Here is a 24,803-nt window from a genome sequence, read left to right as displayed (position 1 = left end):
ACAAGAGCTCTGTATAAGACAATCAAAGATATCAAAGGAAGCTTCTGTGCTAAGCTGGGCGTGATAAAAGACAAACGACGCAAGGACCTCACTGAAACATCAGAGATAAAGAAGAGGTGGCAGGAATACACAGACGAACTGTACATGAAGGATCCGAAAGTGCAAACTCAACGTAAGACTGTTGTGATTACTGATCTCGAGCCGGGCATCCTGAAAAGTGAAGTTGAATGAGCCTTAGCCAGCCTTACTAAGAACAAAGCTAGCGAAATCATGGCATTCTAGCTGAGTTGCTTCAAAACCTCTACGATGACGCCGTTAACATTCTGCATACATTATTTCAGAAGATTTGGACAACCCTGCAGTGGCCACAGGATTGGAGGAGGTCAGTTTACATCCCCATTTCAAAGAAAGGCAGTGCCAAACATTCTTCCAACTACCGCACGATCGCGCTTATTTCGCATGCTAGCAAGGTGATGTTGAAATTCCTACAAGGTAGGCTGCACCAGTATGTGGATCTAGAGCTTAGGGACGTGCAAGCTGGGTTTCGCAAGGGCAGAGGAACTGGAGACCAAATTGCCAACCTTCGCTGGATCACGCAAAAAGCAAGAGAGTTCAAGAAACTCATCTACTTCTGCTTTATTGATTATGCTAAAGCGTTTGACTGCGTAGATCACAGCAGATTGTGGCAAGCTCTCTAAGAGATGGGAGTTTCAATTCACCTCATCTGTCTCTTCAGGAACCTATATGAAGGACAAGAGGCCACAGTCAGAAGTGGGCATGGTCTTACTGATTGGTTTCTGATTGAGAAAGGAGTGAGGCAAGGCTGCATACTGTCGCCCTGCCTATTTAATCTATATGCAGAGTGCATCATGAGGAAGGCCGGTCTGGACGAATCTTCAGCTGGAGTGAAGATTGCTGGAAAGCGTATCAACAACCTTAGATATGCGGATGATACCACTTTAATGGCTGAAAGTGAAGTGGAACTCAAGAGACTTCTGATGCGCGTACAAGAAGAGAGTGAGAAGGTTAGGCTTAAACTGAACATTAAAAAGACAAAGATCATGGCGTCTTGCCCTATCAAGTCCTGGGGCATCAAGGGACAAGAAGTGGAAGTTGTGACAGATTTTCTCTTCTTGGGCTCCAAGATTACCTCGGAAGGAGACGCCTGCTTCTGGGAAAGAGAGCAATGGTTAGCCTTCACCATCATCATCATCATCATCAGCCTGATTATACCCACTGCAGGGCGAAGGCCTCTCCCATATTTCTCCACTTAACCCGGTTCTGTGCTAGCTGCATTCTCTTGACCCCTGCGAACTTCTTAATCTCATCCGCCCACCTAACTTTCTGCCGCCCCCTGCTACGCTTTCCTTCCCTTGGAATCCAGTTGGTTACCCTCAGCGACGATCGGTTATCCTCTCTTCGCGCTACATGTCCTGCCCATGTCCATTTCTTCTTCTTAATTTCTACTAGTATGTCGGTAACTTGAGTTATTTCTCTGACCCACTTGCACGCTTTCTACCTCCTAATGTTACCCCTACCATTTTTCGTTCCATAGCCCTCTGGGTTGTCCTCAACTTAAGTAGAACCCTCTTGGTTAGCCTCCACGTTTCTGCCCCATAGGTGAGTACAGGCAAGATGCAACTGTTGTATACTTTCCTCTTGAGCGATACCGGTAAGCTGCTAGTCATAATCTGCGAGTGCTTGCCAAATGCGCTCTATCCCAACCTTGTTCTTCTTGTTATTTCCTTTTCACGGTCCGGATCTGCGGTTACTACCTGTCCTAAGTAGACATATTCGCTTACTACTTCCAGTACTTCGCTACCTAATGTAAACTGCTGTTCCTTCCCGAGGCTGTTGAACATTACCTTAGTCTTCTGCATATTGATTTTCAAGCCTACCTTTCTACGTTTCCTGTCTAGGTCATCAATCATTATTTGCAGTTCATCTCCCGGTTTGCTTAGCAAGGCAATGTCATCAGCAAATCGCAGATTACTGAGATATTATTATTAATTGTTCAGAAGAGCTTCAACTTGCTATGTAATTATTGTTTATTTTTGCCTGTTTTGTTCAACTACATAGTTTGTATTCCCACCCTGCTAAAATCCCAACACTGGGATTGCAGTATCAATAAATAAATAAATAAAATCTACCCTTATCCCTAGCTGCTTCCATTCCAAGTCTCTGAATACTTTCTCTAAGCAAGCTGTGAGTAGTACTGGGGAGATGGTGTCTCCTTGCCTAACTCCTTTCTTTATGGGAATTTTGTTATATCTGGAAGATTTGGGATCAACAAAAAGAAGCAGAAATACAGCTTTTACTTACACGCCGGCTATTGAAAGACATCACAAATTTCCTTCATTGCTGCTACAGACGAAAACAAAGGTATGGGTAAATTACTCAAGATCTTTGATACATTTCTGCGTCGTTTCATCTTCAACGTGAAATACGCTTTATAAAGAGAGCATACGGCTCTGCTGGATGCGCTTCCTTTTTACTATCCTGAGTAAAGAAATGCAACCAGTTGTGTTGGAGAAAAAAAGAAGTGTAACATTTTTCTCTTTCAGGTGAGACAACAACTTTGAAGCGTTTTTACGTCGGTGTTACAAGAGGTACGCCGTGCAAATATATTTACATAAACATTCCCAATTTTCGCAACAGGGTGAATGCATTCAGTAATCATAAAAAAAGCTATTTTTGCACAAGAGACATGCTAAATGCGTGGAAATATATAAGTATAAAACGATATCGCGAAATTCTAAGGGGATGCAAATTGATATGCAGAATCGCTGATGAATTCAGTGAGATCCTAGGAACGAGCTCCAAAATGTTAAAGCAACATTCTAACAGTCATATATCCAGATTTTGTCACAGCAGCTCAAGTCACCTCCCTATATAACTTGGGCTGCAAGGATCATATTAAAATACAGCGTCGAATAACGGCTCTTTGTGCCCTATAAGGAGGAATAGAAAAATTACTTGCTTTGTAAGTATATTGTCTTAGTACCCAAGAAGCAGTACTTTCGCAAAACCACCGAGTTTCGCTTGCGTGCAGGGTTAAAATATCGGTTGTAGAAAGCTTTAAACCTATGCAATTAGAGTATTATCCACATTAAAAGGTATATTACACTGTCAGCCACCATATACGTCTATCAATACTTTATCAATAGTGACCCAGATGTCTAGCTGCGGACTTTGTCTGGAATTTTCGGGAAGAAATCGATAGGATAAAGCAAATACCTCTGTATTCAGTGTCCCTCCGAATATGTGTGGCGTGCCCCACGGTTCAGAATCAGGGCCATTACCCTTTTCTTTATGTTGCACGTTCATGCGTGTTTTGTATCTAACGTCTCTTGGTGAGAGTTTCAGAGTAAGGAAAAATACTGGGAATGTTCAGTAAAAATACAGACTGGACTTATTCGATTATGCAACATCAGGCTGCCCGCCGGCTGCCAGGAAGTTCACTTGTGACAGGAACCAGCGCCGTGATTGCATGAGTTGGCGGTCGCCGGAAGCCACTAGCCGGCAGAAACCACTTTCATGGTGGACGTCGAAATAACGATAACGACAAGGTGCAATGCGGCGAGGCCGTCTCGAGCTGCTCTCGGCCAATTTTACGTAGTTGACCTTAGTGACCGATGCATTTCGTGCGACAACGTGTCGCTCCAACGCGTGCGAAGGCGGAAAAAGACTCCCTCGCTGTGAATGAAACAACGCGAAGTTATAATGGTCGCCCAAAGACCGCTGAACTTCGGGACGACGAGCACGGATTTCGGTAAGCAGCGCAGCACACACGTTAGCTCCGAGACGTCTTCGAAAATGCGCGCACGCTTTAACGTATTTCTTTTGGCAAAGTATACAAGAAATTTCACTCACATTTTTAATTAATGGATGTCCTGTGATATCGGATTATCGCAGATCTACGGCTCAGCTGTAACCCCTCCCAGTGTTACCTATTAAACAGCATATTTTGCCTGCTCCGCGAGAGCACGCACCCCGATCATGTACGTTTTGATGAGTGTGGCAGCTCTATTTGAAGTGTGAAGTTGGGAAGTGAAGTGTGAAGTTGAGCCGACGCCAAATTTTAAAACGTCTGCCGCCCGCTGTAATGCATGAATAACGTCAGTACGAGCAGATCAGCTAGTTCAATACTTTTCTCGTGAAAACATCTGCACCTTCAATAAAAGCTTAGCTGCATGATTTTATGTCATTACACAAAAGGAGCCGGTATAAAAATAGCGTCTGATATCGGCGTACTACGTATTCAAAGTGGAGAACGAGCGCTCGCATGAAAGGCGTGAGAATATGGCTTTGCGTGTCGACATGCATGCACGCACGACGCCGATAATATTTTTTCGTTAATTAATGAAGAGGGTGATGATAGTGCATGCATGGGGTACATTTTAAATATTTCTCAGCGTTTTGAAAGGCACCTCCGCATTTCACTGCTCATGAAATGAAATAGCAGACGCTGCTTGCGTGTCTAACACGTTAACTATGTGCATGCATGCATTACAGAGTGTGGCTGAGCACGTACTGGAAGGTGCAAGACGCAGTCATATCCTCGACGGTCTCCGAAAAGCATCGCAGAATACGCCTAGGCTGTGAACTTGACAGATGAAATATTATTTTGTGAATCCGAAATCAATGGAGCACAGAAGCACATATACGGTTGAAAATGACGTGACGAGGCACCTTTCCACACGCGCGCGAAAAACGTAAATAACGACTGCTAAAAACATCAGAGATAATGTGGACCGCGAAAAAGTCGAAAAGATGAGCTGTGCTACCTTCCTGATTAAATAAACTTCGCATGAAACAACATGGTCCTTCTAGCCCATGTAAAAATGTCGGCACACGGTCCCCCCATCATCTCTCCGTCGTCTGCTAACTGTGCGAGCGAAGCCAGCTCGTAAACAGAAAATTGTCCTGACGAGTCTGGCGAGCCGCCCGAAAACACTCAAGCAGAGAAAACTTAGCACATCTTAGCAGCAACCGGAAGTGGGCGAAGCGACCCGAGAAAAAACGAACAGCTGGCTCAGGTTCGGGCCAACCTCTGGCAGCCTGTGGGTTGCCAGATGTGGTTTAACGATGAAGTCTACTGTTGGGCGAGTTCGTGCATTGCGATCACGTACTAGCACACACGAACATGGTCAAGAAATGCGCGGACAACACCAGTGCTAGCTTCCAGCTGATTGTTCAGCGAAACAAAGTGCGCATAAATACACCGAAAGGAATGTCACCATCACGTGGCCAGCAGTTAAAACTTCAATTGTTTGGCCGTTACTGAAACGGGTGATGTGTTCACAGGATCCACCCGCTTTGGTAATCAAATTGGCCTCGATGGCTCTAATAAAATGTTTGTACCTATGCTTCTTGATATGGGATGTACACCGGAATGGGGCGCCCGCACAAAGAGAAAGGTTGGCTACAGGGCAAAGAGGCGGTGATTATAAGTGATGAACGAAGTGCAACTTGAGGGTGGTTATACAAGAAGCCGAAGGTGGCTGAGATGAAGAGGAAGGGCAAATAGGGCAGTGGTAATTGACTTCACCAAAACCTCGATTAGCTTAAAAACTTTGCAAAATGCAGCAATGTTAGCGCGGTGCTCTCGGTACCCAAGGAAGTTGGGAAAATAGTGCAAAGGCTGAACTCAAAAGGTAAATCCACGATGAAACATCGGCGTCTATTTGTAGCGCGTTCTTCTGAGTTACTGTATCAAATTCCCCTGTCGTGCGGTACCATTTATACGTCTAACGCGCCAATGTGTGAATGAAGGTTTATTAGTGAACAGGGGGAATGCGGGCAATTACAGTTATAAAAATATTTCAGTGCATTGTCATGATTGCGATGAAAACAGTGAAAGCCGTGGAAATTGTTATTTAACACCTTCCGACTATAGGTGCAAAAATGTCGATGAAATCATCGAGGCCGACCTCATTCTAATAAATTCTAGGAAGTAGAGGGAATTTATTGTCTTCTACACACACAGTACTTGTATATACACACACACGCACTGTAGTACATACATGGGAGGACAACAAAAGGTGCGATACTAGCGACAATCACATATTATTAGTTATTCCGTGTTCATCAATACCTACAGAACACAAACTCAAAAGGAATTACAATGAAAACCGTAATGACAGATGATTAAATCTTATATGGCAATACACTTCCTTATGATTCGAGGTACGTAACAAAGGGGGGGGGGGGGGTTAGTATGGCAAAGCTGGCATAACAAGCGTGCCGTCCCGAGCGACGAAGAGGCACGTCTGACCCCTTCAGAGCAATAAGGCAAAAGCCTTCGGTGCTAGTTTTACAGTAGAGTTTATTTGAAACAACGCTTTGTAGAAAAACTTTGAGACAATTTCTTTACCTCCATTGCCGTTGTCATGAAGACGTATTTTTACCTGAAAGTGCTACGTCCCAAGGTAACATATACCACATCAACTTACTATCATGCATCCGATGTCCCTGGCAACGCCCCCTTCCTCACCCGGTTGAGGAAAAGCATTTTATTCGGTACGAAGGTCCTACCAAGAAAGGGGCCGCGACTCGCTATGAACGCGGTCAGGGGATGTTTTTTTCTTGTCGGAAGAGGAGCTCAGTTCGCTGAAATCGCGCCCACGGAGGACACGAGGTAGGAGACCGGCTTCTTCGGTGCCGAATTCGAGCTTAACAACAGAGCTTGGCGGCGATGGCACGCACTCGTTGCGTCGCTTGGGCTTTGGAACCACCGGCAGCCTGGCGTGAGGTAGTGCTCTACGCACGGTTGTGGCTGGCCATGATTTTTACTCCCCCGTCATCGTCGTGCGCCTACTAGCTACCACGTCCTTCTCCCTGTTATACCCTCCACCGAGGCCCAGTTGCTCCCCCTAATTTGCCATGTGGATGGCCGGCTCGCTATAGACAGGGACATTGGATAAGATGGAGTCCAAAGAGGGAAACTAAGAATGTGTTTCTCACAAACCTACTGTGTAGTAGTGTTTGTGCGCTCGGCTGGGGACCAGAATGATAGGAGTTCGCTGCCAGCGGAGTGAGTGAGTGAGTGAAAACTTTATTGGATATTTCAAGAATTTCGCGGTTGTGTAGTCTCCGTCGTCTTCTCTGGCGCTGGCGACTTGAGGCTTCTCGTCAGCAAGGGTGGGCCCCTATTCCAAGGCTCCACTGAGTCGTGCTGCATCAGTCGCGTGCTGCACTCCGCTGGTGAGCCGACTCTCCCATTGCTCCGCACTCGGGTCTTCGTGTTGGTGGAATGCTTTGTCGCGTTCGCATTCCCACGTGATATGATAAAGTGGAAAAATTTTAAGTGCCACTACGTTGGATACTTTAAGCACACAAAATGTGATCAGGCTACTCACTAGCCAAAAAAAGGCTTTCGCTTTCAAACCGGGTGCACACAATCCGTTTCAGTGACGGCCAAAGAGTTGAAGTTTTTGTCCCTCGGACACGCGTTGTAGACACCCTTATCGTATGGAGTCATGGTAGAGGGTGTATTTATTCTGCAATTTGGGTCGTTAAATGAGTAGTTGGAAGGTAGTGCTTCTGTTGTCCATGTCTTCCTTGTCCATCTTCGGGTGCGCGAGTACGTGAAGGCCGCTCATTGATTTAGTCATAATTTCAACGTGAAAAGAGCAATAAAAGTATCTTTGTAAACAATATAACAAAACAACGTCGCGAGTTTGATCAAGGAAAGTATGCACATACTCATTGCGAAATAGATTCTTGCACTAGCGGATCAGAGTAGTACTTTATTGCAAACTGGCTTCACTAATCAATGCAATATTCGTGCTTGGTAGGCTTTGTTGTCCATGCGTAATGGTTCATGCTGTGGCCTTCAGGGCCACTAAACAGAAAGCCTTAGACTGTGACTAAGAGGGTCAAAAAATGAATTTTTGTCTTTGCATATTTCCAGCATCACTGTCATGCAGAAACCCTGTCTCTAAAAAGGAGAACAGGTCCACAGACTCCCAAGCTACGTCATGCTGCAAAATTGAGTACGACCGGGTGAAGAAAACGGCAGTAATGACATGGTATGTCTCTACTAAACCATTTAGAACCCTTCACACCACGGCCCGGAAAATAGCGGGCAGGCTCATATTTGTCTTCGGAGCCTAAGGCATATCATGAAAGTGTCAAGAATTGAGTTCAGTTGGACAGCTCAGCTTTATGCATAATTGGGACCGCAGTTCCTAGACGGTTGTTGCTGGCCTGCTCGCTCTTTTCGCTGGAGCTATCTGCGCTTTCTGCATGCGCAACAGGCCATCTGCCACCTGTGATAATTGGCAGCAGGGCTAAACGCCACACATAACGGTGGGCAAATCGCTGAATGGGGCGATGAAATCCTTCCTCAATGACCCCTCCCCCCCCTCTCCCGCAGAACTTATGGGAGAAAGAAGGGAATAGCGTAAGACGGAACGGGCGTTTCTGACTCTTGGGCTGAGCGGCAAGATCGAAGGAATGCACACCTCAATGTGGCATCGGCGCAATGGGCAAACAGGGGGGCAGTCATGGCAGAAGGTAGTGATGACTACGGATGATCACTGCGCAGCATGGGGGTGGTATTGCAAGAAGCCAAAGATAGCCAACGAGAGGGGGTAATTTTATGGTTAGACCTTGGGTTTGCGACCCACAGCAAGGCAAAAATTAAAGGCGGAGAAGGGGATGAGTTCCGCGGTTAAGGAAAGGAGCAGAAGGGAAGTTGAAAGTGCAAGCTGTAAAGTGGCATAGGAGGATGCGGCGCATTATGGGCTAAGAATTACAAGCCTGCCTCTGCAATTTGCAAAATGAAAGGTCGTGTGCGCTACAGACATGGAGAGTTAGAGATGACATAGATTTGTACAAAATTTGGCAGCTGCTAATGGGAGGCAAAAGCGAAGTGGGTATTGAACACGGGGGTTTTGGATCTTGGGTCAGGCTTGGAACTCCTAAGGCATGCAGCGCCTTATAACTTGGTTAAAGTGGGGCACTGTACTTCTGTTGGATGGTTTTTCGCATAATCTGGGAGCTTATGAACGTAAGCAATACATGTGGGAGATCATGCCTGAGATTATGTATGTGACGTAATAGACGCACAAATTAAGAAAGTAGTTATTAGCCATTGGAAAAGTGCATTAGCTTCGAACGGAAATCGTAAACGGGAACCGCTTACAGGAGCCATTGGTGCGTTTGTGTTATACTCTTAAAGGGACAGAATCATGAAAATTGTCTGCGGCGAACCTTTATTGCGCACAAGAGAAAGGGGCGGCAAGACCCACGTGCCTCTTGAGGCTCTATTAAATAACAGGGCAGAGGCGCCGACCTGTGTTTTCCTCGAGCCTTATTGAGAACAATCGAGAAATGCGTGCGGACTGTGAGTGCGAGTTGAGCGATTTTTATGTGGCAAAAATATAAAGTTGGACCTAACTGCATGCATATTGAAACAAGTCTCTGTTTTAAACTTGCATATCACAAAAAAAAAGCTGATGAGTTGCAACCATATTTGTCTTACGAAGTATCTTATAATATCCGGCCGCTTTTTATGTTTTCTTAAAAAGCTTGTTGAGCACTTATAGTAAATGACGGAGTATTTAAAGCATGAACACTTCAGCGCCTGGCTCTAATACTAACTGTACTACCCCCACTCTTCTTCTACAAATATGAACCACGTATCAGGAGCCAGCAGCTAGAGCAGGCTGAACCATAGCATAATATGATCAAACTCTATTTCAAGCGGCCGTTTGCTACAACAAAAATATGCAAAGAGAAGGAAAAAACAAAAACCTGATTTTTTGGCGTCTAACAATTATGTGAAGCAATTTGAAATAATTTAATTGTATTGTGATCACATGCAACGGAACGTGTCTTATCATCAGGCGTGCTGCAGAGCTTTGCTTTTTATCTTTCTCCATTCGCACAAGTAATTAGGACCGCCATAAAAAAGAAGTGATGTAGATATCAGACAATAATTGTGTGGCAACAGTGTTATAAGACTCTTTTTAATGCTGACGAGAAAAGGCTGCCTTTCTGTTCAGTACGAAATATTTCTCTCAAGCGTTGCTGGGCACTTCAAGAACGTATTTAAGTCCGCCATAAAAGGTCTATAGCTGAATGTTTGGTCACACTTGTGAGACAATTGTACGTACCTGTGAGACACTATTGTGAACATATTGCTACACCGCAACGACAGCTAAGTATTGCTTTAAATTATTGTGCTGCGTCTTAAGCAAGTTCTCAAGTTTGCATAAAATCATCTTACATGCGTCCCGAGGAAGGATCTAGGGATAAATTGATGATTAGGGTGCAAGCGTAGCACCTTTTTGTGGAGAAGGGCACTCTTGTGAATAATTTTCGGTACGTAATTGATATCGTATGCAATAAATGAGATTTCGCCAAATGCGAAATTATTTGTTCTTGACAAACAGTTTAGGCAGAAATATTGCGGGTAGCAATTATCTTTAATGCTTGCACCGAAATGTCAGCATCCAGGTAAGCAACGAGTTTCACGAGCGCACTCAGCAAGGATGGCGCCACAATGCCACATGCATGCCTGCCTGCCTGCGGCTGCCTGGCTGGCTGGCCGTCTGACCGGCTGGCTGATAGGCTGGCTGGCTGGCCGAGTGGCCGGCCGGCTGGCTGCTGGCTAGCTGGCTGGCTGGCTGGCTGGCTGGCTGGCTGGCTGGCTGGCTGGCTGGCTGGCTGGCGGGCTGGCTGGAACTATACCAATTAAGGTCATGCTGTTCGGCCTCTGTAACGATCCTGAGACTTTCAAACCCGTGATGAACTCGCTCTTCCCTGGCTCCAAGTGGACGGCGTGTTTGTGTTAATTAGATAATTTTTTCTCTTCCAAGCTCACAAACCACCTTCACCGATTTTCTACGACCCTGGCCGTCTTTCGCTGCGTCGGTTTTCAAGTGAACGACAAGTAATGCAGCTTCTTCGGCCACCAGATGAAAATCATAGGCCAATTAGTTCAGCCTAATGGGCCCCACAACCACTTGCAGTACCGACTGAGTCGTTTTCTTACGTTTGTCTCGGGGCGCTTAAGCCACTTCCTACGTCGGCTTCCGGGAACCAAAATATTGCCGTGCTGGCCGTATACGACACCTGGCATGCCATAACCAGAGCTATCCTCACCAGCTGTCCCTCCGACGTTGCAGACTTTCTTCTGCATTGCCATCATGCATAATCCTTCGTGGCGCTCCCTCCCAGTCGGGAAAAACTACAGAAATATTTCTGATGTTACGACAGAATTTCTGTGCGGTTTTTGACGGGAAACCTGTTGTGACAACAGAACATTTTGTAGTAACATCAGAAATTTCTATAGTTACAACAGAAAAGTGCTACAGAACTACAGGCAACAGAAATATACTACAGAAAAGTATTACAGAACTACAGAAAAATTTGACGGTTACAACAGAACTACAGGATATTTTGTCGTATTTTTGACACAGTTCTGTAGTTTTTTTCGACTGCGAATTGTCAGCTGCGCACTGATCGCGGTCGCTTTTTTGTCTCAAGTGGCTCATGACCTTGTCCGCTCATGCTATACGCGCCACAAGTCCACAACGGCCTATCTAAAAACGAACGGTCTTACTGAGCGCCTTAAAGGAGGCATGACATTTCAGCAAAAACTGGCTATTTTATTGCACCCCACACACCTTAGATTATATTTCCTCGAATTTTGACCTCATTCGGTCCAGTATTGAACTAAATTTTTTTCTTATTTCAAAGACACCGTTCTTGTTATTAGAAAGGTAGGCTTGAAAATCAATATGCAGAAGACTAAGGTAATGTTCAACAGCCTCGGGAAGGAACAGCAGTTTACATTAGGTAGCGAAATACTGGAAGTAGTAGGCGAATATGTCTACTTAGGACAGGTAGTAACCGCAGATCCGGACCACGAAAAGGAAATAACAAGAAGAATACGACTGGGATGGAGCGCATTTGGCAAGCACTCGCAGATTATGACTAGCAGCTTACCGGTATCGCTCAAGAGGAAAGTATACAACAGTTGCATCTTGCCTGTACTCACCTATGGGGCTGAAACGTGGAGGCTAACCAAGAGAGTTCTACTTAAGTTGAGGACAACCCAGAGGGCTATGGAACGAAAAATGGTAGGGGTAACATTAAGAGATAGAAAGCGTGCAGAGTGGGTCAGAGAAATAACTCAAGTTGCCGACATTCTAGTAGAAATTAAGAAGAAGAAATGGACATGGGCAGGACATGTAGTGCGAAGAGAGGATAACCGATGGTCGCTGAGGGTAACAAACTGGATTCCAAGGGAAGGAAAGCGTAGCAGGGGGCGGCAGAAAGTTGGTGGATGAGGTTAAGAAGTTCGCAGGGGTCAAGTGGATGCAGCTAGCACAGAACCGGGTTAAGTGGAGAAATATGGGAGAGGCCTTCGCCCTGCAGTGGGTATAATCAGGCTGATGATGATGATGATGATGTTCTGGTTATTGGCAACTAGTGGCCGCTGACGTCACAACGACATATCGTCCCTTTGTCGTCTTCCATTCGCTCTTTCGGCTGCCCTCTTGCATACACATCGTGGACTGTGGTCACTGAGATCTTTTTTGTTCACAAAAGTATTTGCATATTCTCTTCTTTTTTCTTTGAGAAGCACTCTAATATGGGGCCTTAGTAATCTTGGGACTTGTTTTGGGCTTCTAGATGATTTGAAGGAAGCCAAAATCGATGGGCTCATGCTGTAATATTTAAGCATACTACGAGAAGCATACGATGTGTGACACAAAAAAAGACGAGACTGGTCAAGTAAATTACTGCACTTACAGAACCATATCTCTGCAACAATATCATCTTCTAAGTAGTCGGTTTCAGCATTCACACACTTCTGCATCTGGTGCTGCCACTGCCGGTAACAGTTTTGGAACGAGGGTTTTGGAAGGCCCTTAAGGAGATTCTCCGTTTGTGACAGAACCTCTTCAAATGAGGAAATAAAAAAAAGTAGCATGGAGCCAAATCAAGTGAATAAGGAGGATGCGTCATCACAATAATGTTTTTGCTGGTCATAAATTGCTTGACCGAGGCGTGTGCGTGGGTGCATTATCCTGGTGCAACAGCCATCCATTACTCCACAACTGTGACATTTTTTTCCAAAATTTTTTCACGATGTTTTTTTAGTACTTGAATGTAGTAGTGTTGATTAAGAGTCTCACCACTGCGAAATTCTACTTTTGTTTTGAAGCTACACACTTAGTCTCGTTTCTTTTGTGTCATACCTCGTATTATCCGTACGTCATCAGAGAGCTTGTTTTAAAACAAGCTCTCCCGCATATAAAAAGATACATGTCCAACGATTCCTTCCGCTGTGTGCGCCGTGAAAGGGGGAGTGGTTAACGTTGTGTTGCTGATTGCTCAGCTATCGCCCTTCGCTCTTTCGGTCGAAAAACTGAGAGGAAGACCTAAGCAAGCATACGTTGACAAGACATTACAAGAGGAGACAAAACTTTTGAACGAAGTGGTGCCTCTTGACTTGCTGTTACATGCACGTGTTAGTCAAAATTTATTATTTTCTGCTGGTAAAGCATATTTGCAAAAATATGTTTCCGGCCACGGCCAGCGCCAGAAAGCATGCGCCGACGCCTCCACTTCAGCCCCGTCATCGCAAAACCCAACGCAATTCGAATGGGCTTCACTAACCGCACCAAACAAGGGCCTCCAAACCGCCGCCGTCTCCGTCTCCCCCGCAGCCGCGCAACTGCGACCGACTCCCTAGACTAGCCTCAAGTTTTTTTAGTAATTGCCGAGAAAATGAGTCGTGAGTGCTTCAGTGTAAATGTACACCGTTTAATATTTTGTGTGAGAGCTAAACTCCCGCTGGAATACGCCGACTCGCAAATGACGCCTGCGCCCCCAGCGTGTTTGTTTACATAGCTTTTGTATATGACTGGATGTATGCTGCTCGTTCGCATGGCATAAAACGCAAGCTGAGCTTGTAATACCAAAATTATTCTCTTCTTTTCACATCAGCTGCACCTTTATTTGTTTACAAAGTGCAAAAACGCTGCAAGAAGCGCCGTGGATGCTGCGTCCCCTGCCTGCGCCGGGTATCTACAAGCGACGCCGAAAGCTGCCGCCTTAGCTCGCTAGACATGGTCACATCGACGCTTCCCGCTTAATGTGCACATGCATTGTGATCTAAACAGTCGTCGATTTGGGGTGAATAGTACTAGTACTAGAACTACACTCAACGGTCACACATGCAACCACTAAAGTTTGTGAATGCGTATACACCGTAATCGCACAAACTCTACACCCGAACCCCGAGTACTCGCGTTAGGCCTACGCGTCGCGGAACGTGTCGACAGTTCGGCGTCGACAGATATTTCTGGCCAAGCTCATTGCTAATAAGAAGGAGAGCATATAAAGTGTAGCTGCTTCTTTTCCTTTTTTTAAGACGGTTAAGCTGGAAACAAGCACAGCTGCTCAGGCCGTTAGGTCATCGGTTATCAAGTTCTCGCTCGGCCTCAGATCTCTCTAAAACAGATAGGGCGACCGTTCGCTGATCAGCTTCGTCGGCGTCGCGGGGCCAGAAACCTCACACTAGGGCTGTAGGCGACCGTTGGTCGTGAGTGTGACCCGCCGAGTGTGACCTTGCCTTATGCTTAAGAAAACAAACCGTACTCTGTGTCGCTTTTGTACACTAACATTTTCATCAAGCACTGCTGCATGGGGACGATGCCTATGTCAATCGTTCGCAAAAGAAAGAGAGACATGAGCTTTTATATTGCCACCTGCATTGCAGAACGTCATACGAGCATTTCAAAATGGCGGTCATTTTCGGTGGGAGGAGTTTCCCGATTCCGATTTCTTTCCAGTTTTTCCAAATAAGCATCGCGCGCTAGGATCTAAAGCTTTGTGAGTAGAATCACGGACTTGAAGGTGGTTCACAGAAGTATAAAACGGCAGCAAATCGAACGACGTTGTCACTGCCCCTTGAATCGCTCTGACCGACATGTGAATTCTTGTATCCTACCAACATCTTGACTTGGGCGTCTGTTTAATTTTCGAACGTCATCATCCATTATCATTCGCAGCCGATCTATACGCACTATAGGGCGAAGACCTCTCCCACATTCCTCCAATTATACCCCGGGCCTCTGCTTGCTGCGTTCACTTCATCCCTGCGAACTTTTTAATCTCATCCGCCCACCTTATTTTCTGTCGCCCCCTACTACGCTTTCCTTCCTTATAATCCAATTTGTTACCCTTAGCGACCGTTGCTTTTCATAACCTTCGCCTATAACTCCTCACAACACGATACCGCAGGATACTCTTCCATTTTTTCTGCCGCGACAGTTCATTCCCTTTCCACACATTACTGCCTCTTGCCGATTCTTTCTTCACTCTGATGCCATCGTCCTCGCTGATTCTGCCCACCGTATTGCTCGCGTCTGGCTTGGCGAGTCTCAGCGCTCTTAAAAGCACTGTTACTACCTTCAGCAACGTGACGCCCAATACCCTTCTGCCTCCCTCACACTCACTGTCTCCCAGTCCGACGTGTGGACATGTGCGAGGAACTTCGTCGTTACGTTGACCCTTATCCCTTCTTGCGGCAACTCACGAACGTGGCCTACGAGATCATGCCTCTGCAGCTCAAGTATCCTTCCGCAACCCCTCTTCTTCAAAGAGGGGTTGCGCAGTATTAGCATAAGACACAGTGCTTGTGTAAAGGCTAATTTGTTTTTGTGACTAAGATGTTGATATGTAAGATATATGTGCCTCTAATCTGCACGTAAATTGTTCTGTGGAACTGTTTTAATGCAGGTGCCCTCTTTTAGTAAATCTTATGGGCTCTGGATGCACTTTAATCAGCCGAGGAGAAAAAAACTCAAGATATCCGGAATGTTGCAAGGAGTATCTGTGCCCTCCTGCAAAACGTAAGCTCCTATAAACGTGCTCAAAAGTACTGCGATTTGCCTTTCATTAAATGTGAAACGTGGCAGTGTGTAAAAGTGCGTTTAAGAAATATTATACCCAAACACTGCAGGAATTGTTTTTTAAGATACAGATTTAATGTCAGCTTTCCTGAAAGAAACATTCTATTCTGTTGCTGTTTTTATTTATTTTTTTCTATCATATCATAGGTTTCTTAAGTTTACGGCAAAAAGAAAGTTGTTCTGAAATAAGCAAAAGCAGCCCGTTTATCATGTTTTCTGTTGATACATATTCTGTCACCTCGAAGGTTTTTGCTTGTAACTGACAGATAGATGTCTGCGCTTACAAAGCTGGAAACAGTGAACACAGACACAGGATAAGACAGAGGGAGCACACAAATAACACCGCGTATGCATCGCCGGTCTTGTGCTGCGTCTGTCGTTCCTGTTACGCGCTTTTTTATGATTTAAGGTAATATTTAGAGCGTAAGCCTTACTAGCCGATTGCGCAAATATCTGTTTCTGATGTCATCAAGACTACATGCCATCAACAGAGGTGACTTCACTACAGCTATTGCCAAAGCGATCAAGACGGCGAGTTGAAAGACAGCATTCGCAACAAATGTCGCTTTGCCAGGGAACAACTCGCGCTATCTCTCTTCCTTATATGCTTTTAGGCATCCCTAACGTCCTTCCACTTGGCGTAAGGTTTAGCGCCCTCCGCGTCAAAATTTAAAGCGTATATTCTTCAGACAGCGCTTCGCTAGTTCCAACCACTGAGACTGCCATGTAGCATGCTTCTGCTATTTAAATGAGAGGGAGTTGTGGGGAATTGGAAACGTCGTATATACTGCGAGTACTTATCGTGAACTTCATTCACTTCTGTGATTACTCATCATTTCCTTTCATTTCACGTGAACGCCATCTTCATTTTTGAATCGTCATTATGATTGAACCCTCTGTGTGGTCGTTCCTCGACGCTATTGTTTGTCGAAACAATGGCGTCTTCAATGGCGTTTCAGCAGCTACGCTCCGGTCGAATCGGCCACTCTGCCAGTAGAGAACATCACGATCAACTTCCCCTCCGGTTATGGTTTCCCCGAGCTGCTACACTTCTCACACTCACGGGTGCCAGGCTACGCCGTCAGGTCAGCCAACCGGCATTATTAGCACCTGTCAGCGCGACGACACTCCCGTTTTTCCTCGCCTCCCAAGCCACGACGCTGAGAATTGGGTGGAGCAGTACGAGAATTCTGGCGCCTTCAACCTCTGGAACGCTTCGAGAAAACTTTTAAATGTCTGCTTCTTCATGTAGCGAAGACCTGATTCTGTCTGGGTGACCGAGTTTTAATAGCACAGCCAAAAATGGCGTCGAGGAACGAACACACAGAGCGTTCGATTATGATACTGATTCACAAAATAGGAGGAAGTTTACGTGAAAGAAGGGTGGATGATGAGTTATCAGAGATGCGGATGAAGTTCATGATAAGTGCTCAAAATACCTCCAACTGTATTCCCTGAAATCAGAATTTCGGTACCTACTGTCTTGACCCATTCTTCGGGTGTTTTTGAGGTAGCGCTCCAAAAAACGAAAAATTGCTCTTTTTTTTTTAGTGAGCGTCATTTCGCTAAGGGTGTATTGCAGACATAATCGCTATAGGAAGAGTTATTTTACTTAAATACAGCTTTATTTTTATACCCATTTCTTGGTGTTCAGCCACAATGCGTTCAATTTTAAGAAGTATGTCTAAATCTTTACACCTATGACTATTCCATGAATAAGTGTTTCAACTTTTTTCTGTTTGAAATAATTGGTGTCAGTGACACTCGACTAGCTGAAACGCATGGACCTAAAGGTATTTTGGTTAAAAATATCATCGGCTGCAGGAGGTTACTCTGAATCATTTGCCACAGTGGAACACCCAGCGGCACAATGAATATTCTTTTTGAACGGCGCAGCCGAAGAAACTTTATATGAAATTTGTTATGCTTGCGAGACGTCGCAAAAATGCGCTATAGAAACGAGGATTTCAAACACTACGTTTCAGTAACAAAAAATATATATCATGTATTCTGTTTTATCACATAAGAGGGATGTGTATTTAAAACGGAAAGTTAATGTACGCAGCTAAACACCACTGCGTAGAAACGAACAGGATTTTTTTCATTCAAAGAAAGTGGGTGAATGAAGGAATACGAAGCGACGCTAGCTTGTCAAAGCACTGCCTGCGGTATTGAGGCCTGAAACCATCGCCTGGTTCAGTACACAGCATCTGTAGCTAGTGTCTGCACAAAACATATTGCCACCTGGTGTCTCCATCTTCTTGCTGCGCCTGGAAGAAGAGGACACTGAAGTTGACTCGCGTGCTGAGCGCCGAACGTTTTGCCTGCTGGTACAGCTTCGTCTTGTCGTCTGTTACGTCTAGCCCTGTTGTCCGTGACATATTTTGGTGTCGGCGCAGGGTATCGATCCCAGTATATGTCCCGCACTCCTCCGCATACCCAGGATTCAGGTCCTGTGCCAATTGACACGCCTGTTCACCGCACTAGCCGGAGGAACCTAGGCCTACCACCTGAGCACGGGCCGTTGGAATTCACCACCGCAGCCGCCCCTCGACCTGTCATGCAAACGCCAACGTATTACACTTTCCAGAACCCACGACTGCCTAAGGTTTTCCACGGCTGTCAGACGGAAAACGTCGAAGACTGGCTCACCCAGTTTGAACGCGTCGCCGCATTTAATCAGTGGGACGACGCCGCAAAGCTCAGGAACGTCTTCTTCAGCCTGGAAGATGGCGCTCGTACATGGTACGAGAATCGCGAAGGCGCCCTAACATCGTGGCGCGAGTTCTGCCGCTGCATCCTGGACACCTACACCAGCCCGGATCGCCGAGAACGAGCGGAAAGAGCTTTACGCTCTCGCATACAGATGCCGAACGAGACCATAACCATGTACGTGGAGGACATGACTAGGCTGTTCCGACGATCTGACCCGGCCATGCCCGAAGAGAAAAAGGTACGCCATCTCATGCACGGCGTTAAGAAACAACTGTTCGCTGGGCTCGTGCGCAATCCGCCGAGCACAGTTGCAGAGTTTCTTTCGGAGGCAGTCACGATGGAAAGGATGCTCCAGCAGCGGTCTACGACCTACGACAGGCCGGTACTCGCCGCTTCGCTCACGGAGCCGCATTCGGCCTTCGGGGCTAGTCCGGACCTTCTTCGCGACATCATCCGGTCCATTCTGCGCGAAGAGCTCCAGACGCTATTCGGTGCTCCCCAGCCGACGATCGGCTCTATCGCTAGTATTGTCCGAGAAGAGCTCCAACAAGCATTTCGGCCTTCGGTACCATCCGCTAACCCGCTATCCTTTTCCACCGAGCCCTGTCGGCCAACCTATGCGGACATCTTGCGACGTTCCCCAACCGATTCCACACAATTGCCGCCACCCGACCAAGGCTCGCTGTATTCAGCCCACCCCGAACCGTACATCGACAACCGCCGACCACCCTACCGAAAGGCAGACCTGTGGCGTGCCCCAAATCGGCAGCGCCTGTGCTTTCACTGCGGAGAACCTGGCCACCTGTATCGACAGTGCCCATATCGACAACTGGGACTGAAGGGTTTCCCCATCGACATGCGTAGCCCTCCTTTAGGCCAACGACCCCGGGATATTGAGGACTACGTAGCCCAGCAGCGCATGGCGCCAACTTCTAGACGACACTCACGGTCTCCGTCTCCACGCCGACTATCCTCGCAGCCCAGCTCCTCCTGGATGGCGCAGCGACGGCCGTCTAGTCCGAGCCGGGAAAACTAAAGACAGCGACCTCAGGGGGCGAGGCCGCTTCAAATCGACGCAACGAAGACCCCCCGACAACGCCACCTGTGAGCGACCGCGACTTGACGGCCCCGACGACAGTTCGTACACGTGAAGATAGACTCTCGCTGGATATACCCGTTGTCCTCGACGGCTATAAGGTTAGCGCCTTGGTAGACACTGGTGCTGATTTTTCCATTTTAAGCGGAAAGCTAGCGGCGCTTCTAAAAAAAGTGATGACGCCAAGGTCTGGCACGCAGATTCGAACCGCTGGCGGGCATGTCGTAACTCCGAGCGGTCAGTGCACGGCGAGAGTCCAAATTCGCAACTCCACGTTTGTTGTAAGCTGCCTTGTAATACCTGACTGCTCCCGCGACTGTTTCCTTGGTGTCGATTTTCTTCGGGAGTATGGGGCCATTATCGATCTCCGGAAGCGTACCGTGACCTTTTCAACTGAGAAAGCGGATGATACTGACACCGCAGACCGCCAAAGCCACGCCCCTCTTCGAATTTCCGCCGAGAGCGTTTCTATTCCGCCACGTTCCAGTGTTTTTGTGACCGTTAACTGCGATGAACTGCGTGACGGAACGGCGGTCGCTGAGGGCAACCAGTCCCTTTTGCTCACCCACGGTATCACCTCGGCGCGGAGTCTCATCCATCTCCGTAACGGCCGATCTGAGCTCCTGGTGACTAACTTCACGAACGAGCCCCGCCATCTTTTCCGCGCTACCGCTATCGCATTCGCCGACGCCTTAGCGGACGTTTCTGAATGTTTTACGTTCGGAGAAGTTGAAAATGTGCACCCATCCCTTGATCGTCTGGATATTAGTACAGATCTCTCGGAAACACAGCAGCACGACCTACGTTCTCTTCTTTTAAAATACAGTGCTTGTTTCGCGACATCATCGAAAATTCGGCAGACGCCTCTTGTGAAGCACCGTATAATTACTTCCGACGATGCCCGCCCTATACGCCAGCAGCCGTACCGCATCTCAACGACGGAACGTGAAGCGATTCACACACAGGTTCAGGAGATGCTTCGTGATGGTGTCATCCAACCCTCCAACAGTCCGTGGTCGTCCCCTGTCGTGCTTGTGAAAAAAAAAAAAGGATGGCACCCTTCGCTTCTGTGTTGACTATCGAAAGTTGAACGACATCACTAAAAAAGACGTCTACCCGCTGCCCCGTATCGACGATTCGCTCGACAAGCTTCGTCGCGCCCAGTACTTCTCCTCCATTGACTTGAAGAGCGGGTACTGGCAGATTGAGGTTGATGAGGGGGACCGCGAAAAAACAGCTTTTGTTACCCCAGATGGACTGTATGAGTTTAAAGTGCTGCCATTCGGCCTATGTTCAGCGCCGGCTACTTTTCAGCGCATGATGGACACCGTTCTCGCTGGCCTCAAATGGCAAATCTGTTTAGTTTATCTCGACGACGTTGTCGTGTTCTCTGAAACCTTTGGAGAACACCTTGAACGCCTTCGAGCAGTATTAGACGCCCTCCGGTCAGCTGACTTGACGCTCAAGCCCGAAAAGTGCCACTTTGGCTACAAAGAGTTGAAGTTTCTTGGTCATCTCGTGAGTGCCGCAGGCGTTAGGCCAGACCCCGACAAAACTGCCGCTGTCGCAAAATTTCCCGTTCCTACCACGAAGAGGAGTTTAAAGCGTTTCCTGGGTTTGTGTGCGTACTACCGCCGCTTCATCGCCGACTTTTCCAAGGTAGCCGCACCCCTGAACCGCCTCACGCGGGATGATACACAGTTCGTGTGGGCCGCCGAGCAACAGGAGGCTTTTGCGGAGCTACGCAGACGACTGCAAACTACTCCTGTTCTTGCGCACTTTGATGAAGACGCTGCCACCGAAATCCACACCGACGCCAGCAACATCGGCCTTGGCGCTGTACTCATTCAACACCAAGCTGGCGTGGAAAGGGTCATTGCGTATGCCAGCCGCACGCTCTCCCGCGCTGAAATAAATTATTCCACTACGGAAAAGGAATGCCTCGCAGTTGTGTGGGCAGCTATGAAATTTAGGCCTTACCTCTATGGACGCGCGTTTAAAGTCGTTACTGACCACCATTCTCTGTGCTGGCTGGCCAATCTCCGTGATCCATCAGGGCGCCTAGCACGATGGAGCCTTCGCCTTCAAGAATTTGATTACTCCATTGTGTACAAGTCTGGTCAGAAGCACGAAGATGCTGACGCGCTCTCGCGGGCACCCATCGGATTTGTCGATAACGCCACGGATGACACAAGTTTTCTTGGACTACTGAATGCCTCAGATATAATGACCCGACAGCGAGCTGACCCAGACCTTCGACCTGTCATTGACCACCTGGAGGGTCGCGCTGCTGACGTCCCCCGCCAGTTTGGAAGGCACCGTTCTGCATTCTGTCTTCGGAATGGCGTTTTATTCAAGAAAAACTCCAGCACTGTTGATCGAGCGCACCTCCCTGTCGTGCCGGCCGACCTGCGCGACGACATCCTTTTTGCTTGCTACGATGAGCCCACCTCCGGCCACTTAGGCTTTGCACGCACACTCGCTCGAGTTCGTCAAGCCTATTATTGGCCTAAACTTTCTGACGCCGTCCATCGCTACGTCAGAGGCTGCCGCGAGTGTCAACGTCGGAAGGTACCTCCCCTCAAACCCGCGGGTTTGCTCCAACCTATTATTCCACCTCGGACGCCGTTTGACCAAGTCGGCATCGACCTACTGGGCCCATTTCCGCTGTCATCGACGGGTAACAAATGGATTATAGTCGCGACCGACTATCTCACACGTTATGCGGAAACCAAGGCAGTGCAGCGGGGCACATCAATTGAGATCGCTCAATTCTTCATGCAGCAAATCATGTTGCGTCATGGCGCACCGTCCCTAGTCGTAACCGATCGAGGCACCGCCTTTACGGCACAGCTCATGCACGACGTGCTCGAGCTTAGTCATACCAGCCACCGAAAAACTACAGCATATCACCCGCAGACGAATGGCCTCACGGAGAGACTCAACAAAACCATCGCCGACATGATCGCAATGTACATAGACTCGCAGCACAAAAACTGGGATGAAATTCTTCCCTACATCACATATGCCTACAACACGGCCACCCAAGAGACGACGCGTTTTACACCATTTCGCCTAGTCTACGACGTGACGTTCAGACGATGTTGGATGCTATGCTTCCGACCTGCACAGATGATCATCCACTCATGCCAGACGCCGAACAGTTTGCTCAGCGCGCTGAGGAAGCACGTCAACTTGCCCGAATTCACATTCAGCAACAGCAGGGCACGGATGCACGCCGCTACAACCTCCGTCATCGACACGTCGCCTACCATCCCGAAGAGAAAGTTTGGGTATGGACCCCGGTGCGTCGGCCCGGCTTGTGTGATAAACTGATTTCCCGCTACTTCGGACCTTACGAAGTTCTGCGCCGAGTCACGGAAGTAACATACGAAGTTCTTCCAGTGGGTACTGTGCAGCCCTCGCGTCGGCAACCACGCTCCGAGGTCGTGCACGTCGTCCGCATGAAGCCCTATTTCACGCGGTAGTGCGCTATGCGCTTGTTTCGTTGTTGCGTAGGACACCTTACCTCGCGCTCCGTCCCTTATTTCTCTTTTTTTTTAAGAGGGGGAGTAATGCCACCTGGTGTCTCCATCTTCTTGCTGCGCCTGGAAGAAGAGGACACTGAAGTTGACTCGCGTGCTGAGCGCCGAACGTTTTTCCTGCTGGTACAGCTTCGTCTTGTCGTCTGTTACGTCTAGCCCTGTTGTCCGTGACAATATCGTTTGAAATGTTGTTTGGTGTGGACGACGAAATGTAAGGAAACCTCTGGCGTGTAGTCACTGCACAAGGACGTCTAGCTACCTAGCTGCAGCTGCAGGATACCGTGCGCTTGCCTTCCGCAGCAGTGCTCGTGGCAATTTTATGTAGACGTCTCGATTTATGGAGAAGGCACTCATTTTTTATTTCTTTTTCCATACTGCTAGCTAATAATGGAAGAAAAAATTTAAGTGGTGCTCTGTAAAACTACTTGCTTTTTGCTAGTGTATAAAAACACTGCAGAATATTTCTTCCCCTGCAAGACATCAGCACGAGGATCGAGCTTCGAACATATTGTATAATTTCTTTCTGGCAGTCCTGCACATTGGCTAATATATCGTCACAAAGAGTAATTTGCCATTTTACTGCGCACAAAAACGACCCCTTACTTACCAAAAAAGATTTATATACGATTCTATTTTTTAGTTCTGCAGAAACTCTTAGGTGCACAATGCTTTATTTCTTAGCAATAAAATGGGAAGCAACGAACCAAGACCCATTAACAGTTGCTTGGTACTCTTAGACAACTTCTAGGTTTTACACTTTATTTACTGCCGAAAAATGTTGATTGCAAATTTTACTGACGCTGCATGTCTTATTACCTACAGGGTACTGCCCTTGCCATGAGGAGAATAATGCTGCACAGGGCTGTTGGTACAAGGAATGCACTGACAAAAACCGCCAGGATGTCGAACAAAAGCAAGCCGTGATTATTGCAAACATATGTGTCCTAGTGTCCATTCATTATGCATGTGTAAACGTTCATTTGTATAATTAGTGTTTTATAAGCGTGGTTTTAGTAACAGTAATTGTTGTTTGGTGTGTTTTCTGTTTTTAAACGAACTGCTTTTTCATGCCTAAATTGTAATGAACTTTGTGTGTTTTTATCTTGCCCTCACTTTGCTATTGTTCTATAAGGGCCGTCACATGCCGCTGCTCACTTGCTGTAAAGGGTGGGGGGGGGGGGAACTTAGTCAAGCGTTATTCGCTTTTATTCCCACCTCCTCCAGCAACTTATGGTGATAGAAATAAACATTAATAATAATTAATAATAATATATCCGATGGGCCAGTAATTAGCACATGAAGTAGGTTATTTTTTTTTCAGAGCATACCACTTTAAAATGTCAACTAGGTAGTGCATTCATGCCTAAGATTTCACACTGAGCCAAGTGAACAAGAAAATGCATGGCTAGGTGCATATATTCGCGCGAACGTAAACACAGTTAGACACGCATACCCATTTATAAAGTAGCCCTTTTCACATAGGATCAAAATATATTGAGTAACACA

The 24,803-nt window shown here is 47.0% G+C and overlaps 1 long non-coding RNA gene across 2 annotated transcripts in view; it reads left to right on the top strand.

Annotated features, from left to right (window-relative positions):
• LOC146180515 (uncharacterized) overlaps nucleotides 1–24,346 on the top strand; it is a 43,470-nt gene extending 19,124 nt beyond the window's left edge. Inside the window, exons 3-6 of one of the 2 annotated variants that reach the window (XR_014700378.1) lie at nucleotides 2,565–2,609; nucleotides 7,916–8,033; nucleotides 15,769–15,881; nucleotides 24,120–24,346. This is a non-coding gene — a long non-coding RNA (uncharacterized LOC146180515). The remainder of the gene's footprint in view (nucleotides 1–2,564; nucleotides 2,610–7,915; nucleotides 8,034–15,768; nucleotides 15,882–24,119) is intronic. The other variant, XR_014700377.1, reaches the window with a different exon arrangement.
• Nucleotides 24,347–24,803: the final 457 nt, after the last annotated feature.

This window comes from Amblyomma maculatum, chromosome 8, assembly GCF_055883805.1.
Source record: "Amblyomma maculatum isolate TAMU_Amacu chromosome 8, ASM5588380v1, whole genome shotgun sequence".
NCBI lineage: Eukaryota > Metazoa > Arthropoda > Arachnida > Ixodida > Ixodidae > Amblyomma > Amblyomma maculatum.
Note: the sequence above shows the minus strand (reverse complement) of the source record. Positions and strands in the feature narration are given on the sequence as shown.